The following is an 18,890-nucleotide window of genomic DNA, read 5'->3' as shown; positions in this document are numbered from 1 at the left end:
CCAGACATCAGCACTGTGATGTGCTTGAGGTCGTGCAGCATGGTAGAGAAGATAAAGGGAAATTAAAGGAAAGGTCCCTGACCCTCTCCGATAGCTCTAAATGCCTTGCAATTTTCCACAGGAGACGAAAATCCTCCTCCACAAATGAAGGGCTGCGTCTGACCTCTTCCAAGAGCGCAGGAAGTTTAAGAGAGGTTGACAAAAAAAAAGAAAGACTCAAAGAGAGGAGAAATGGTAATTTGACTCACGAACAGACATTTCTAACCCCTTTAAGGTGTATTTTAATAAATCCTTCCGCAATTTGCATCCCCTGCACCCAGCCAATTATTATGGCATGCGTCCGATTGAGGCAGCATCTATAGAAAATCTGACACTGTCAAGAAGGCAAACAACATGAAGCCTAAAAAGGTGGCGTCACAGCAAGCAGGCCTAGCTCTCACACAAAGACTTAAGGACAGTTGTTCCCCTCATTACAGCATCATTTTGCAATAATTATCCTTAAGTGCTCTCAAACATTTTGGAGAAACTGTGCAGAGCTCCCAGTAGAATTATGACAGATAACGAGAAAAACCTAGAAAAGTGGCTGTCAGACATTCACTGCACTGACTGTTAGAGTGTCAACTCTGCAAGGGCATCAGCAGCGACTGACATTTTAAACTATATTAATCAAATGAGATTTAGATGCAATTTAGGGGGAGTGGTGCTGGTGATCAAACCAAACTTTAAACATCTCCTACTGCCTGCCACAGTCGTGTGTGACATGTCTAGCTTGGAGGACAAACACCTTTCTCCTCTCGCCAAAACATATTCACCCATTTCCTGGTACCTAACAGCTTCACAAATAGGAAGTGACTGCGCCGCCCTGGAACAAACAACCCAGAAAGCATCAAAAATTGATCTTATATGAATATTCAACAAGGGAGCACAAGAAACTAAATTCCTCATTTTCACCTTCCTTCCTTTCCACCATTGCAGCTTTTTCTCTAACTGCATAATTAATGTGTGAACAGCAAAGTGTGAATTTGTTTGTGTTGTAAAATAAAGAATGGTGGGAATTTATAAAAAGAAGACAATTCAATTCCTTAGTGCTCTTTAAAAGAACATTAGGGAAATCTGACAAGCCGGATATATACAGACAGATTTCTGTAATTCTATGAGTTCTTGGTATTTTTGTGGGGAAATTTCATTACATTTACTTCCAAGCAGTGGTCAGGTCATTAAGTCAGCACACAATTTTGTAAGAAGATGTATTTATTTCTTAGCTGTAGGCTTGTGTTTGTATCAGAACCTTGATGATGGGATACTCAATTACAGGAAGAAATTTCATTGTTTTATTCAATCGTCACTTAATTATTGATAGAAAGTAGAGTAAAATTTGCAATGTTTGTCAGTGTTTCTAAATGGTAAATGGACTCAATTTTATATAGCGCTTTTCTACCTTAGCGGCACTCAAAGCGCTTTACAGTGTCATCTCATTCACCCATTCACACACACACACACACACTGATGGTGGAGGCTACCATGCAAGGCGCCAACCTACTCATCAGGAGCAATTATGGGTTCAGTATCTTGCTCAAGGACACTTCGACATGGTCACCGGGGTCGAGGATCGAACCAGCGACCCTTCGGTTGCTAGACGGCCACTCTACCCCTGAGCCATGCCGCCCAAGTGAGCTATGCCGCCCAAGATCTTCTATCTGTCAAATTACCTGAAAATGATCCCAGTGATTTCGTTCACCACTGTCATTGTCGTTATAGTTGTGGCGTGAACTCAACCATTACTGTATTTCATCCATTTGTCATATCAGAAACAAACTTGTTTGTGGTTGGTAGCTGACCTCTGCCATGGCCAGTTCAGAAAATATCATTTCTCACGATTAAAATGTTTTATCCCAGATTTAAATGGGTTCTTGACTGGTCCACACAACACCCCTTCACTAAGTTTTGTTCTGTACTTTTTGCTTTGCATAATCCTACGAACAGACAACGCACTCTTGAAAATGTAACCTGCTTTTCTAACTTAGCCTCTAAAACCGAGACTTTATGTTTAGTAACGTCACACAATGCCTGAACCTACACACTTTGTTTAGTCAGGCAAGGCACGTATGTAGGCTCAGCAACACACACACACACACCTACACACACCAACACCAGCATCCACACCCGCACACATACACACACTGTCCACCCACCAACATTATCTCTTCAGCTTGTTAATGTTGACAACTCACACAAACACCTGAGCCAAAGTGAAAAATCGCTGGCCCCTTGCTTGGATTTGTTCTCTAGACATCTATCGTTGATCCCGTAATTTTTCCGACCTTTCGGGGGTTTTGCCCCAGTCGTTCATGTGCTTTTAAAATGTATGTGTGCTATTTGCCTCTGAGTGTACGATTGGGTGCACGCACATAAAACAGGAGCAAAACAACTAGTAGTGGGGGGCTTTGCAAGCTAAAGGTATTTTTCCAAAGGTACAAGGATTCCCTGAGGAATAGATTTACTGGCCTAGAATCTGCTGTCAAGATTTGATATTCAGAGGTTTTGTGGAGATTAATCTAGACAAATTAATGTATTTGTGAGACCTTCCCTTATGTGTGTGTGTGTGTGTGTGTGTGTGTGTGTGTGTGTACACGTGTGAGAGGGGAGGGGGGAACATGGGAGGATGAGGGAGTTAGTATGCTGAAGGTAAGTCAGTGGGCCGGCAGGTAAGTAGCAGACAGAGCAGAGACAGAGGAGTAATCACGCTGCCTATAGCCCAATGGCACAAACATCACACAAAAACACACACACTCACAGCTCCAGTCATTCATTTTCCTAATGATCTCCACAACAGCAGGAGGCAGGAAGATATAGGTGCTTTCTGACCAGACGTTTGTATGAACTTTTTTTCAGAGGTACAGCCCACTCTGGTGGTTCCCTGGGAACTACGGATCTTCAAGGGCTGATCATGCAGGTTAGCTCATAAAAAAAAAATTAAGAAAAACAACTATCATTCTGAGTTATGGTGGTGGGTGGTAAAATAATACATCATAACAGCACTTTTTATCAGGCACAAATTACACCTGGGCCACACAGCCTACCTGTACCTGTGTATCACAGCTATGTATGATGCTCTTTCTCTACACACTGAGTTTGCCTTTGATAATGCTCATCCATCAAACGGAAGCAAACAGCTACAGATCATTTTCACTGTTTTCCTGCAGACAACCACACGCATGTCGCACCGTGTAGACTTTCATGTGCTTCTCTGCATAATTTAAAATATAGAGGTGGAATATAGTGGTGTGCAGATGCAGGCATGCAGGGGTTAAACATTTAAGAAGCGATTCCTTTAGATTGGAGGGGAATTGATGCGTACATGTGATGCGGATGACATCACAGCCGATCAGAGCATCTCTTGTGCATCCAAAGAAAGGGGGTTAACTCCGCAAGGTTTCTAAGAAAAAGAAAATATTTCTGTACACAGAAAACACCTCCTGTTGACTGGTCTGCTTTACAATCTAGAGTAGCAGTGTGTCACCATCTTCTTGTCTGTTATTTGAAACTACACATTTACAATGAGAAAATTAATTTTGATCATCTTGCAATGCTAAAACTTCTTTCTCTAGAATATCAAATTCATCATTGAAGCTGTTTAAGGTGCAAATATACCACTAGTTAACACATTTTCAAGAGTAAAAAGCCTATGGCCCTTTCTTCAATCATTCCTCTTACCTCATTTCTGCTGACCACAAATTCTCTGTGAATATTTCTGGAAGGGATTAAAAAAAAACATCTTTCACCCACGCATTTAGGCAAATATCAGGACGGCCGCTGAGGCAAGGTGGCCCTGAGTGACCATTAGGATGCAGCAAGCAGCGTTTCCATGCAGACACCATTTCCGCATGGAAAGGTCACCTCCCTCCCTTCGCGGGTAAATACACAGATGTATACAAATGTGGTTGCATGCTGAAATGGCTCACCTTAAGAAGGCATTAGCCTCTCCTACTGAACTTTACATCCCTTTCTTCCATTAACTTAAATATTGGCATTTCAACCTCTCCCATAATCGTGAAATGTTCCTAAGCTACACAAAAGCCATCACGTCTACATCGAAAAATCTGTGATTCCCAATTAGCTGACAACATTTGGAAATGGATGAAATGTGTGTAGTTTACTAGTTGATGTTTTGTACTTCTTCATACCTTTTCTATTTTATTTGTTTTCTCTCTCTTATATAAACTCTCAACTATCCTTTTTTTCCTAAATTTACTTTAAGAAATGTAAAATATTTAACTATATACATAAAAACAAAGCACACACAGTGTACTAAGCTGTCTGTCATTATCATCTGAAGTAGCGGAGCAACAGGGAGTGACGCTGATTGACCAGCAGCTCATCCTGTTGGACTTGAGAGGTGAGTCAGAGATGTTTGGTGCACTTTTGCTCCCCTTTGAGTTCTCTGAGCTACAAGTTCACTATAGGGCCCTTGGCACCCAACCTGCCTACCGGGGCCTGCAAGCATCATTGCTGTCAGGTCACATCTAACCAGAAGACTAACCCTTACTGTCAGTGCCCTGCATCCACTGGCAACACACCTGAGCTGGGGCACGCCTTGTACTCCGGCCCCAAGCATAGCTGGGCCTAGAATCAGCACCGAGGTGCAGGAATATTAAGTCATACCATTACAGAAAGCTGTTTCAGAGATCACGGGGAGAGGGAGCGTAATATTTCAGACAAGGCTTCTCTTTCAGTTGTCTGTCTTTACTTGTTTTGTACAAAAACAGTAAGTACTGGACGGATATTACTTTAAACATACTGAATGGGTTAAATATCCACTTGATTTAAAAGACCTGGAAGGCTAAAGTCTCATTGCTACAGCGGAAGTTTAGAATTCATTTTTACACATGATGAGGGCTGTGGATTTTAGTCCCCAGTGTCCAAAATTAACTTTTAATTTAAGTTTTTAACTTACCGTCTAAAGAGTCTGATAGATGAAAAAAATTCCACAGGCCGAGCCTATTTTCTACAAGTCAAAACAGTGGATTTATTTTATGTGTCAGTGCACTATGAACCCTGATAGCGGCACATTTCAGACTTATCTGGGACACTGAAGGTTCAGCTGAGGCACTTGCAGCCCCTTACGTCGTCCAACTTTGGGACAAATATTCACTTCTATCCTCTTCTCCAGTGTTGAATACAAACTAAAACTTTTTTAATATAGATCAACAGTTAATCATTTCAAGCCTTAACACAATTCAGGAAGTGAAATGACTTGTTTTTCTCTGGCACACTAAATAGCACAACTTGCCTCCAGTCATCAATTACTCAGAACTTGCTTTTATATTTGTCTCCTTTTACATAGCTGTCATCGGTCGGTTAACATTTTAGAGGCGAGCCGACTCCAAATGAATACCTAGAAATAAGCCTAAAAGAAACGTGCAGCAGACCAAGTGATCATTCAGTGGAGCAGCTGATATAGAATGAAACTCGGGGAATTCAAGATGGTCTGTTTTCAGCACAGTTTTTGTTGTTGTTTTTTTTAAGATACTTTCCAGCCAATGTGGTGGTTAAACATCTGATATCTACCCACAGATCCACCCACAACTTGGCAGAGGTTCATTTCTGACTCAGTCTGTCCCCAATTATATTGAAATCACAGTTGAGAGGGATCTCTTTCCAACCACTGTGGGCAACAGGAACAATTATAACAACCAATTATTTTATTTCATCATTGTACATATGGGAATAAGAGTATTGTTTTAATACACACACGTGAACCCATCTTTTAATCCACTTCAATGCATATTTGTTGGACTTTATTTTCAGTTTCGCCATACCACAGTTTTTTTAACCTTCAAATTTCCCTCCTCTGTTTCTTTTTCTGCTTTCATTCACTGACTGTCCTCTGTTTCCCCTTTTGAAGCCTGTCTTTCCTTTTTCCCCTTTTTTGTTGTCTCTATTTCGTCATCTCTCACAGTCCCAGGGGACAGCTCTCTTACCTCTGGCACCAGATCCCAGTGGATGCACGAAAGCCTCGCCAAGGCTGCACTTGCAGGTCTGCGGTTAGCTTCTTGCGCTTGCCGAGCCTCGTTCCCGTGGTGCCCTCTCCCAAAGGGAATTCCCACCAGAGACAATGGGCAGCTTACCAGGGTAAACAACAGCCGCCTCCATGCCAGCCTGCCACAAAGGCACAGACAGAGAACATGAAGAAAGTAAATATAGTACAATACTGCGTGGTTGCGGCAACACATTTCTCACAACGCTTTACATATTTAGAATCAATGGCAACACAATCAGATACACAATATGTAATTGTGGCTCCAGCTGCCTCTTTGATTTAGTCAAAAGATTGCTTTAGTTTGCTAGAAAAATCTATGAGAACTAATTCCAAGTATCACCAATGGGACGAAAGAAAGTCTCATCAAGACAATGCAATGAATTACAGTACAGTCAGAATCCAAGTGCGTTGAAAAAAAATAAGCTTGTCTGATGTCACGATTATCTCAAAGCGTTTGTGAAAGGGGTTGATATAAAAGGATGGTTTGGTCTTGAAATTCATATCCACTTACTGCCAGAGTAGGCCTGTATACCTCTCCAAGTAATGGCTGTTTACAAGATAAAAGAAGAGGAAAAATAGCCACTTTTCTCTGCTCAGACATGAAATCCTCTTATGAAATTAGGCTGATAAAAGGGCCTTGTGACGTCGGCCGTTTTTCCCCATGTCAAGAAAACCTTGCCTGTGAGCATTATTAATGGCATCCTTGTGACATGTCATTTTTCTACATCACCAACACGCTCCTAACAACAACAGCAGAAGGCTGGGCCAGCTCGGCGCTTTGTCAGAACAACAGAGAAGTTACCATACAACCCTGTCGAGTTCCCTGAAGCAGGTAAAACCGAGGAAGAGCAACAAAACACACTTTGCTGTGTGCGTAAGAGTCAGGGGTTAATTTTTGTTGGTTCCTGGTTGCCTTCAGAGGGGGTAGAGTGGAAAAATGAAGCAGGGTTGAAACAAATAGCAGCGTCGGGAGAGACGTGTGGCCTTCGCTTAAACAGAGCCATAAATCAGCTTACTGACATGGAGAGAGTGAGGGGAAAGAGAGAGACCGAGAGAGAGAAAGGGATAAAGGAGGGAGACCAAAACAAAAGTGAGACAACAGCAGCATCACCACCGATATTTAGCCCACCAAGTAACATGATTCATTTCTTTTCTTCTGTTTATTTCGATTTTTTTCCTATCTTACAAAGAGCGATGGAGGCAGACATTCGTGCAATCATGACATCTCAGAGGGAGACAAACGTCACTCATGTGGCCATGCTGAGCTGTAACCCTTTACAAATCAAAACAATCCTGTGCTTTCCAAATACAGCATGAAAACTCATTGGGAGCCGATAGGACGCATATCACATACATGTATTTTTTAAGGTCTTTTGACCCAAGCGAAACAATGCTGTGTTAAAACTTAAATGAGTTTTTGTCTGTTTACACAACATTGATATGACTGACATGACTGTGCATACAGCCTCTCCAACACAGACAAGGATTAACAAGCCTCTTTGGAGTTGCAAAGCAGAAGGGGGTGAACATACATGTGGATTATGTTGTATTGTGTGCGTTGCGAGCATCATCTAGTAGTGATGCTTTTAATAAAGTCCACTGTGTTTAAACCTGCATGTGTGAAAATGCCCGCACCGCGTAAGCATGCCAGACCAGGCTTGCCGAATCACTAATACATTCTGGATATGTCCGTAAGCCCAGATAGGGGCAGAATCTAGGGGATATCTTATGCAGGGCCATGCATTTTCCAGCTGCGACCCACCCTGTGTCACTCATTTTGTCCTGACTTCGGAGGGATTACCACAGTGTGGGCTTGTGCTGAGGTGGCAAAATATAAAGGGATAAGATGAGGAGAGGAAGCTACACCAGGCTGAACGTGTCTACACTTCACACACAGGACAGGTCTCTAAAAAACCTGTAGCATTTAGATCACATCCTGCCGAGGGAGACGTTTGTCTATGACATGTTTTACAATTAACAGGGATCAGCCACATTCTTACCACTAAAGTTCCACAGCTTTCCCACACCTACAGTATGAGAAACAGTATCAGTATCAGAACTCCTTGTCATCGTAAAATGAATGACACACTGTGTGGTTTGATACATTTAATACTAACCAAAAGAGATTCTTCTAACTCGGTCTTATCTTAATCATACATATATTTTCCAGGCCTGAAAATTTGTATTTTCAAATTTGATCACAAAAATTGTCTCCAGCTTTAATGTTTAAGGACTGTATGCATTGCCTCCTTGCCTGGTTCAACAGCTGTACTTGAATACGCCACATAACCAACAACAAATTTTTTTTTTTTTTCAGGTTTTTCTGACTGTATGAGCCCTACAGTAATGTGTGTCAGACATTAATGAATGGAAAGATGGAATGTGGGTTACATAGCAAATCTGGTTTGGTAAAGCTGGATAAAAAAAGGATAGTCTCATGTCTTCCAGCCACAGAGCCTAATAGCATGTTTTCAAAAATAGAATAACAGGAAAACGGAGATTTAGAGTATTTGTGTGATATAGAAAAAAATGCAATTTCCACAGTTTAGGTGCAAGTATGTGCAAATTATTTCATTCACCTGACACCAAAGAACAGCAGTCGCCTGGCACTTTCAGAGAAAATTAAATTAAGCGCCCAGAAAATGTTAGAGGAAAACTTGGAGGATATAGAATGGATTTATGGCTTTAAATCTGATGGAGCTTGTTACTAATGCGGTATAAATCCTCGCCTTTCATTATAGTATTATATGAAATGCATTGGAATGGAGCGATGGATCCTATTTGACATTCCGTTACCGGAGCAGTTGTGCACAGCTTCACACTTAAGCCCTTTAAAGCTAATACATAAATGTAATATTACATATAGCAGCAGCGCTCAACAGCAGTTTTTTTTTTTCTCAGACTGAATCAGCAAACACATGAGATGATTCTCCCAAATGGTTTAATTACTCAAACAGATTGAGGAGTGTAATGATGTTTTGCCTCTCCAATGGCAACAATGCTGCTAATCGGCTCAGCTATTATTCTGACAATGAAAATGAATCATAAGATGCTTGTTCCTTTTTTACAATATGTTAATGTTGCACACTGTAATCGACTGGGCTCATGGAACGATCTGAAGGAGAGAAGTACGCAGTGAATATGCTCACACAATTTTCATATGTGACATGACGATCAACAAATGGAGGCCCCAATTTGCCTTTTTCTCATAATTTGTAGAGTTTCATTTTTTTGGAAGGAGTGAGCTGGAGACTCATCAACGCACAATCATTTCATACAGTAATTCACATTAAGAAAACTAAAAAAAAAAAAAAAAAATTCAAATATCAATCATGACCCATTGCTCCGTCTTCCAAGAATTAGGAGAATGTGAGTTTCTTTTTTCTCTTTTCCACTTCAGGTTATCACTAATGCATCAGATTCCTACGAGGGCCAATGACGAAAACTGGGCCCTTGCTGACCGGCATGTACTGCAGGTGGTAAGTGCTAGATGGGGTCCATTTTGTCATTTGATGTGGGGGGACAGCACAGATGCATTGTGCCCTATGGCGTGGCTGTGGTGGCAGCACGTATGGGCTCATTGTGCTGCGATTATGTAGGACGAGCACGCCGCCTGCTAATCCGCCTGTGGGAGGGTGCATGCCTGTGAATTATTGCACTTTGGGAGAGAAAAAAGAGAAGGGATAGAGAGGGAGAGATGAGGAGCACAGGAAGACGAAGGAGAGGGAGAGGAAGAGGAGGAGGAGGAGGAGCGAGAGACAGAGAGAGAGAGAAGCCCCCTTGGCTGTGATTATGAAATGGTCTGTCACAGATTAAGGCTACAGGGATGCAGGCAGAGATGAGCCAGAGCCTCCCACAGACACACTGGCTAGTCAGGCTGCTTCATTGAGCTTACCTGAGGTTATACACGCCTCGCATCCATCGATGGATGTACGGCACACACACACACACACACACACAGCGAGGAAAAAGAGGGAGGAGGGGAAGGCAAGAGAAAATGAGAGGGAGGGAGAGATTGAGAATGAGAGGAGAAAGCGTGAAAACAAACATGCTCCAAATAGGCTTGCAACTGAGAGAGAAGGGAAGAAAGAGGAAGAGAGGGGAAAAGAACTGTGCCCAAGGAAAAACACAAGAAAATAAAAGAGAAAGAAGGACAGAGGGAGCTTGAGAGGGTTGGCAGCCACAAAAGGCAGTGACTAAAAAAAGACCTGTGTGGCTATTGTCTGTTTCCAGGAGGGCTTTGGTGATAAAAGCCCACACTATTTGTCTTTCTCTTGCCTTGCCCTCCTCGAGAGCATAGATACCTGGAGATGTTTTTCCATCCCAAGATAGAGGAAGGAGTATGTCAGGAGAGAACTGAGAGCGCACCATGTGTACACAGAGCAGAGAACTGGGTGTCTTTTACTGGTTTATATAATTATACTGAGAGTCTTTAATCCTAAGTATCTATTATTTTCATGCCTGACAGCTTCAGAGGTGTGGAGCATGGTTAAAAAGGGTCAGAAATACTCAACTCTTTACTGATTGATTGACATCTACAGGCAACACAGTTCTGTCCAATCACACACTCAACTGTCAAACTTGATTCTTCCCCAGGCTTCAAGCAGGAAAGAAAAGCTGTTGCCAGAGTTTGTTACGGCAGAAACATCCATGTTTGATTGGCAGGCCGGCCCTCTTTCAGGACAGACAGAGCCAATCAGCTTAATTAGCTCAGTGGTATTTCCAGTTTTGTATCTACAAGGCTGGGATTTGTGAGTATGGATTTAAGTTTCACCCTTTTATTTAAGGATTCACTGGAGCTTGCCAGTCTCAGTTTGACTGTAAGCTGGACAGTAGCTAGATGTGCTACAGACAAGGACTGGTAATATACAGGTGGGATGTTACTTACCCTTATAGTGTGCTCATAATGTGTTCAGAGGAAGCCAAAACTTAACCATGTGGTTGTCCGTCTTCAAAAAAACAGTCGTATTCAGAATGGATCAGAGTGCTGGTCAGACCATCAAACCACCCTTCCAAACACGTTAGAGATGCTGGAATTGGGGAGCTTTCATTCCAAATGTTTGTGCCTTTCTGACAAGGAAACTTGGCAAGAATGTCCACTTCACACAGCTTTGAAAGGTGCTGAGAAAGTTAGCGCCATTCTCACCAACTGTTTTTATTTCTTTCACTCAAGTATTTTTAGGTGTACAACCGAGAACAACATACTGAATTCTCCAATGTAATTCATTTAAAGCAAATCATGGCTGTAACTACCCTCGCTGGATAGTTTGTTTCATAGACACATCTGAAAATATCACCCATAGAAACTGTTTGCAAAACAGCTGATGCTTTCAAAAAAATATTTGACAGGTGATTGGATGGAGATATGTCTCAAGTGCATATCTCCTGTCGTGGCAGAAATAATTTCCACTTCTGATTTAACTGATGCCAGCACCATACCTTACGGCCAATGTTGTTTTTGTAAACTGCCAGTTCTTGGTGTTGTTTCACCTAAACCACGCCTGTATCTCCTCAACTGAAGCTCAGTGGTCACACACACACACACACACACGTGTAACTTGAAACCTGGCAAGAATCTTGCATGATCTTATGATGTTGTGATCGTACAAAACCAGCTACCTCGCAAGGTAAGGTCTCAATACAATTACCTTCATGCAACATGTGTGTTGGCATATGGAACACACATAGAAGCTTTGGATAAAAGCATCCAAGCATCAATGCCTTCTTGTTTTGTCTGGCTCGTTCAATGTAAATCAATTGTAAATTCCATCTAGAATTTGATAAAATAGGCAGAACAAAAACAGTTTGATTGAGCATGTTACCTTGAAAAGTGAACAACACTAAAATGATAGAATATTCCCCAAGAAAATGAACTTGATTGTAATTTTAATCCATCATTCCATGAATACACAAGGCTGTTGACTTGATTTGCCCATGGATGGAGTCTAGTGGCCCTAATGAGGCCATACTGCTACATTCATACTACTCCTTACCCATCAGACCCAATGAAATGAGGGACAACCCTGTGAAAGCAGTGAGTTATTACAACATATCGGCCTGACATGCCAGTGACAACCCAAGCTGATGCCAGATAATTGCCCTCGTGCTCACCACTTAATGAACATAATTACCATGTTCTTCAGTGTTCACCCCATGATTAATTGTTACAACATTCCTTTGTTGGGTTCCGACAAATTACTCCCTCATACCACCGTTGCCATTTTCACATCAGGCAATCATAAAGTACGCAAGCAGGCACTCATAAAGACAGCCTAGAGCCACTTGAGAGCCATGTTGGGATTATTGAAGGAAGCAGAGGAAGTTAAGGACTCGCCAATCAGTCAATTATAATCATTGGGGAAAGGTTTTTGAAGCTGTCATTCCTCTCTAAGAGGAGAAGATGGGGATCTTGTGAGTAATATGTCTGGTGAGAGAAGAAAGAGGAACACACTCAAAAATGGCAGTGCCTGATACAGACACTCAAATAATATCAAAGGATCTAAATAACTACAAACTCTGCAGTGATCACTGGTGTGCACACAATCTCTTTGAGCTCCATGACACATGTCATCTTAAACCAAAACATATCTGGACAAGTCAAACGGAAGAGGTTCTCATCCTGTTCTCGGGCTCGTGTTTAGGAGCAATTAGCTTGGGCATATTTCACAGATGACCTAATTGAGGAGCTGTCACCAAGTTAAGCAAGGCATGTCTTAAGAGCATTTGCTTAATAAGCCATGGCCTAATGCAATAAGGTGCCTATTCCCAGTCATCCATGGCAAAGTCTAATTCATACCGGGCCAAATGAGAGAGATAAGAGAGAGTCTGTGGGCAAAGTATTGATTGTCATTGTGGAGGGTGTGATATAGGGGTTTTTACATCCATAGTTTCTTTGCTCTGGTCTGAATCAGTTCATGAGTTTGTAAAGTTGGAGCATTTTCTCCTTGGTTTGGTTTGTTTTGACAGAGAAAATTCAAGTGAACCCAAATGAGGCACTAGAAACCTCAAGGGAACGGGTCCATTAATTGGTCAGGCATGTCTGAGGGCAGAAGCAAGACAGTAAATACAAGAAGGCGGCCTTCAAAAATACAGACTTTGGATTGGTGAGAAAATCCCACCCAGAATACAATTCTCTGCACTGCGTGAGGAGGAAGACAGGACATGTGTTCAGTACAGCCTCCAAGAGAAAGAAATAAGCTTGGTTTGTCGGATCTCCACGAATAGCCATTCATGTAAGCACAAACACGTCCTTATGTTCAGACACACACACACATATGAATACAGTACAGACAACCCACAGCCCTTCTGTGTGATTGATTCAGTGGAGCATCAGATCACTCACTGTGACAAATAGCTGGCTGACAGCCGAACACAAAAAAGCCCACACCCTAACACCTAACCTGTGAGGGGGACTGGGGGCAAGAGATGAGTCTGCAAAGCGGTAGGCCTCCACAGCGGTCTCCATCACACCTCCCTTTACCGTCTCTCTTTTCTTTCTGTCCGCATCAATTTTTCTTCATATCTCCCTCCCTCTGTATTTTTCACCCTGCTTTTCTTACTTTCTACCTTTTCCCTCCCTTCCTACTTCTGTATCCTTGTCAGTATCTCTGTACGGTGTTCTGTCCCTCCCTCTAACTCTCTCCCTCTCCTTCTAGGGGAGTGATAGATTCCCCCTCAGTTCATTTATCCTGGAAGCAGAGGAGACGGCAGTGTGATGTGATCCATCTCGCTGGCGATGGAGGGAGCGCTGTGTCCCTGATCACAGGCCCTATCAATCTCACTCATAGGGGCCGGATCAGCTCTGCTGTCAGACACCAGACACCTGCCTAGGACTTCCTACTGTAACCAGTGCACTTGCTCGTACTGGGAATCTGACTAGGACTGTGATAGGAATGCAGGTTCAGATCGCCAGGCAGGAAGATACTGTAGCCCTACTCATCCATCTGTTAGAAGGACTTTAACAGCAGGGAAATTGATTAAAACCTGATTTTGCCCTTTTAGTTCACTTGGAAGACTTGATTTAAAATACTCTCTCCTTTTCAGCCATTCTAAGGAAAAAAGTTATACTGTAATTGGGGTTGGCAAAAAAAAAATTCTAGTTGACAGTGTAGATAAAACTATTTATCAACAATTGCTACTGTTTATTGTGAGAGTACCGCTCCATATTTTTTTTCCATTTTTAAATGTAAAATATATTCGACAAAGAAGTGAAATTTGAAGATGCAACTAAAAAAAAAAAAATGTCTTCCTTGAAATGTTCTTTCAGGCTAATGCAAAAAAAACCTTGAACTTGAATTGAAATAAAAACAGCTGGAGGGTACTCTGGGTGTGTTGCTCAACCTAAGCGCTATCATCCTACTTCATTACACCTTTTTGAGTTATCCTGCTAAAAGACACACAAAAACAGCTGTATGGAACCGTATGCATTGCTACGCTCATTTCAACAAAATCTGATAAGGAAACATGTTTTCACAAGAGGACTTTTTTTCTGTCTATCATTTCTTAGCCAACAACCCCATCTTCAAAAAAACTTCAACATGAAACACAAATTTTAAATGTGGCTGTCAGATTTCTGTGAAAGAAATGTATGCAAATGAGTGACAATCGGATAATGCTTCTTGTACATATCAATAATTTCAGAAACTATGTCGTGCAAAAAAAATAATGTTTTGTTTTCATGTAAGTAATCAAATGAAGTTGGACTGTAGTGGCCCATCTATGAATAGAAGTGCAGGTAATTGGTGTTCCATGTCTCATGCAAAAATGCTTGCATCTTATAGGAAACACATTTTTTTGTTTTAATTCAATAATCTAAAGTTTAAGCTTGACAAACTTCCTGGCTGTTTAATGGTTATGCTAATAAAACAATATTTGTAAGGGAAAGGTAAAAAAAAAAAAAAAGATTTCAAGACTCACTATGCAATTGTTTGACTGAGGCACCTTCATGATGAACCCTGCAAATGAAATCATAAATATACAATGATAAATCGTCATTCTCATAATTAAAATTATCATAGAATTTATCACCATACAAGCCATATCAACAATAGGTTCTACAATTAATCTAAAATTTCCTGAAAAGACTGCACAGTTGGAGGTTTCTTTTTTTTTTTAATATTGGCAATATCAGGGTTACCATCTCTGAAGTAGCATTTCAAGCCATGTCCGATCAGATTTCCTGACACACTTGCCATATGCTGCATGAAAACACATCAAACTCTTCTTGACACTTAAGTACACAAATTCACCCTCGCCCGTGACATAAAGCACTCTTTACACACACTCCCCTTTACACACTCTGACACCCCTCAAAAAACACTTCCCTGCTGACGTGTAACACTCTCATGCACTCATCTACAGACACTTCATAACCTGACATGCATCACCCTGACACGCACACACATGCACACATCCACACACATCAAAAGCAGTGGGCTGTAAAGTGCTGTCCCAATCCACCCCAGACAGCGTCGACCAATCAAATTAGGCCTGATCAAAACATGCCATTCAAAGCCAGGGCTGGGATGGGATGGGATGGGGGGGGCATTCAGGGGAACGCAGCCGACGCTCTGACCTTGGGAGCAATTAGCATGACCAGAGAGAGAGAAAGAGTGACAGAGACTGGGAGAGAGAGAGAGCGTGTGAGGGGAGGGGGTTGCAGAATAAAGAAGGAGGTAATGCAAAATCAACCCCCCCTCACTAGATCTCCAAATGGGGGAGCCCTCTGAGGACCCACTCAGCACGAGAACCAGGTTCCAGCATTTTAGCAACCGCCTCCCCCACCTTCATAGCGCTCTCACCCAAACTCCCCTGACTCCCCAGCCACCTCCCAGAGTTCCCTGATGTGAGCCCTGGGCCCCGGGTCTCCCACTGAGGAGGCTGAAGCCTCATCTCTGTCTCTTCGTCAGACTTGCTCTCATTAGATCCTGCGTGTCATGTTTGATTTTGTAGGTCATTAGGTGCCATGAGGTCGCTCTGTCTTTGAGGTAAAAATAATATTGTGGGGTAGATTTTTACATATTGCAGGGATCTTTTGCTCATTTCAAATACAGGATGAATTAACCAGAGCAAGATCAATAATGACATTGAACTACCTCAACACACAAGCGCACGCACACACACCTCCTCTACATACATGTTCATTAATTATCCAGTATTTTATCAAAACATCTTGCCGTGAATCAATATCCTCAATCACGGTAAGAATGTCTATCTTGGATAATCAAACATTATCTATCATTGTAATAAAGAGTATACTGTTCACAATCACCAACTGTGTTTGCACACACACACACACACACACACACACACACAGATCTACCTGGGAATCTAATCTAATCGAGGTTTGAGGTTAGAGCCATACAGTAAAACGAGGTGGTGCGCAGGTTCAAATTGTTTTCTATAAGTCACCTCTATAGGGGATTTGTGTTTATCCCTGGCCATTGATTTGTAGATGGGGTTCATTGGGTAAGAGAGGGAGAGAAAGACATGGGAGGTACACGAAAGAGGGGGATCCAAACCAGCCGAGACAGGGACTGTTTCTCCCTCACCTGGAGACAAGGATACTGGGTTGGAGGTGACAAACATCAAATTAATGGATAATGTATTGGAAGACATGGAAGGTATCAACTTGAATAAGTGCTGAAAATATTAAGTTGTTGCTTTATTCTAATTTTTTAAAACTGAGGTACAACACAACGCTTCTGTACTTGCAGGCGCACCTTTGAAATACCCGTCAAAAGTATAAAAAAAAGTCTTTAAGAGTGCAAAAGTGCAACTTTTGATTCGCAGAAGAAAAAGAGGTGACAAGCATTTGGGCACACACTGCTACCTCCATTTTTGAACGTTTTCGGAAAAGTCAAAAAGGCTAATTGCTAATCATTTATCATGCAAAAATGTGTTGAGACTGGCATCTCAAAATGTCATTTTATTGTCACACAGTATGATTAAAAAAACTGAGTTTAAATGTGGATGGATGGGCTTACAACAACTATATACTTTATTCTTTTTTCTTCATTGTAATGAATCTTAAGGCTTTATTGTGTACATGCAGTTCAGGTTTCTGTGGTGTTTTTAAATCTTCTAAAAAAAAAAAAACAAATTCATTCAGTTTTAGATGACAGACAGAGGGTGAAAACAGGTCTCACACTTGTTCAGTATTCTGTTTTTCTAGTTTTGGAGATTGTTTTGAAAATTTGGATAGTTTGGTGGTAAATGATGAAACCCAGAACTTTGTACTGGTTGGTACAATCTTAGATAAATTGGTACTCTGGTTACCATACGATACCACCAATGGGTTTTTATATATAAGCTTTATAGAGATGACTTCCATTGAAGAAGTTGGTGATAAGACTGACAGCCGCATCATGAAGACTGTGTGATTCCAGATATAGGGAGTTTTCTGTAGGTTTTTTTAAATCTCAGCAACCTCCAACGATGTTTTAAACCCCTCTCATTTTTCATAATATTCAGGCACACGTTGGCATGCTCCGACGCTGCAGTGTTATTTTCTTTTCTTCTATTCTAGTTTTGTATTTCTCTTACAATAGGATGTTTCTGATGGGGGGATTTCCATTTGGCTGCATTGTTCTACCACGCTCTTGTCATTCTTGATCTGTTGTTCTCAACTCATAACGCTGCTGTGATGCTCGCCCCATGACTCGCCTGTTTCAGTTTCACTTAGTAGCTTAATTACTGCCAAGCGTCTTCAATGCAAACGATGAGAGACAAATGGAAAACAAATACAATCAACACACTGTCTTATTAACCAGGTTGTCTGAGCTCCCCCCCAAACACCTTAGCTGCTAGACAATACCCTGTCTCCATGTGTGTTCTGTACACTACAGTGAGAGTCTGCAATGGGAAGGTAAACACAGGTTTGCATATGCACACAAAACAACACTTGTTTGTAATTGGTAAAAGGTAAGGGGACAGGGTCTATTGGTGGCAAGCCTTATAGGGCCATCACCTCATTGGAACAAAGTAAAGAGAAGCGTGTAACTAGATTTCTGTTTGCCATAAGAGGGCAACTCAAACTTTAGAGAGATAGAAGATATAAAATGCTTAAAAAAAAAAACATTTAGGGGAATGAATACAGAAAATAACAGATGATTGTATTTAACCTTTGTTGGGCCTCCACACCAGAAGGCATTATGTTTCATCGGTTGTCCATCTGTCCCATTCTTTAATATCTCAGTAACGCCTGGAGGGAATTTCTTTAATTTTGTTGCAAATGTTCACCCAAGCATAGGTTTTAAGTGACTAGATTTTGGTGATTAAAGGTCAAAGGTCAAGGTCACTGTGACTGCACAAACACGCGTCCTGCCATATGTTTGGCGCTATACAAGTAAAGTGACTAAATGTAGAATATAGAATTCACACACTAATAATAATGTCAACAAGAAATTATACGGCTAATGTGACATCATACTGTTCCAACAAATCACATTTTTAGATATTCATCATTATCTGTGTAATGCCTTGAGGTTTGTTGGTTTCAATATTAATTTACTTTAAAGCCTGAGTAAAAATTACAGAATATTAAGCATCTGAATGAACTTGATCATCTTGGCTAAGACATGTCAGAAACCAGACAAAAAAAAATTCCAATTATTCCAAAAAAAACACAGCTGACATCTTTTCACTGGTTGTTGTATTTCTAACATCATCAGAGTACCATCGTAGGAGTTTTTAAAAAACATTCAAATTGAGAAGCTGTAACCAGTACATTTTCTGGCATACAAAACATGTTTGATATAGAAATTAACTGTTAAAAAAAGATGTTTTTTCCAATTGATAGACTGACAATTAACTGATTCTTCATTTTACCTTTAAAGGCAGGTATAATAAA

The 18,890-nt window shown here is 41.2% G+C and overlaps 1 long non-coding RNA gene across 2 annotated transcripts in view; it reads right to left on the bottom strand.

Annotated features, from left to right (window-relative positions):
• Nucleotides 1-18,890, bottom strand: part of LOC147253018 (uncharacterized) — a 173,716-nt gene that overhangs the window by 117,655 nt on the left and 37,171 nt on the right. For both annotated transcript variants that reach the window (XR_015118398.1, XR_015118399.1), the window contains exon 3: nt 5,982-6,159. This is a non-coding gene — a long non-coding RNA (uncharacterized LOC147253018). The remainder of the gene's footprint in view (nt 1-5,981; nt 6,160-18,890) is intronic.

The sequence above is a fragment of the Aulostomus chinensis genome, chromosome 11, assembly GCF_037954235.1.
Source record: "Aulostomus chinensis isolate RoL2024-O1b breed Wild chromosome 11, RoL_Achi_v1.0, whole genome shotgun sequence".
Taxonomy (NCBI): domain Eukaryota; kingdom Metazoa; phylum Chordata; class Actinopteri; order Syngnathiformes; family Aulostomidae; genus Aulostomus; species Aulostomus chinensis.
The sequence above is the reverse complement of the archived record's forward strand: the minus strand, read 5'-3'. Positions and strand labels throughout refer to the sequence as shown.